This window comes from Galeopterus variegatus, unplaced genomic scaffold (assembly GCF_000696425.1).
Source record: "Galeopterus variegatus unplaced genomic scaffold, G_variegatus-3.0.2 Scaffold9605, whole genome shotgun sequence".
Taxonomy (NCBI): Eukaryota; Metazoa; Chordata; class Mammalia; order Dermoptera; family Cynocephalidae; genus Galeopterus; species Galeopterus variegatus.
The window spans coordinates 74,310-75,153 of NW_007735716.1; the positions used below are offsets into that span (position 1 = coordinate 74,310).

General features: G+C 37.7%; 1 protein-coding gene across 1 annotated transcript in view; it reads right to left on the reverse strand.

The window, feature by feature from the left end:
• The window catches only part of LOC103609429 (olfactory receptor 11H12-like), a 31,839-nt gene that overhangs the window by 20,248 nt on the left and 10,747 nt on the right, over window positions 1-844 (reverse strand).

An 844-nucleotide genomic window follows, 5' to 3' on the forward strand; every position in this document is an offset into this window, starting at 1 on the left:
GAACAGACTGACCAATTCCCATCACGATCATATTTTAAGCTGTTCTTGTACAAAGTGAAACTTCAAGATACCTAGCAGAAGCAGAAGCTGGGAGATGAAAGATCTAAGCAGAAGTTTTAGGAGTACAGAAATAGGAGGTCAAGACCTGATAAAGTGAAGGGGCCTGGTAAGCAGTCCAGGCTTGTAGCCGAGATCTCAGAAAGGCCATGTTCCTGGAGTAAGGGCCACATTCTAGGAGTAAGATACAAACTAGCACAGAAAATTTTATTTTATTTTTTTTTAAAGATGACCGGCAAGGGGATTTTAACCCTTGACTTGATGTCGTCAGCACCACGCTCTCCCAAGTGAGCTAACCGGCCATCCATATATAGGGATCTGAACCCATGGCCTTGGTGTTATCAACACCACACTCTCCCAAGTGAGCCACAGGCCAGCACTTACAATATTTTTAAAACATCTAGAGAAATCCTTAAATGGGATCAAAGTGATCTTCTACTCTCTCTATTTGCTAGAAGAAACTTAACAGTTGTTGAGTTATTACATTCATTGTCTTTACAATTTTAAAAATACAATGTCCAGCACTCAGTTTAAAAAATTACGGCATGCTGAGCAACAGGACAAATGACCAAGAACCAAAAGAAGAAATAAACAACAGAGACATGCGCATAGCTGTTTCTGATGTTGGTCAATACTAAGATAAACAATTATCTGAATTAAACCAGTTTTTTTTTTAAACCTGAAAGTAATTAAATAAAAGTTTAATTGCTCAAGGAGCTTCTTTCAATTAGCACTTTTTATATTCCCAGAAATTTCTGCAAGGCTTTTTTCATATCTTTGTTCCTAA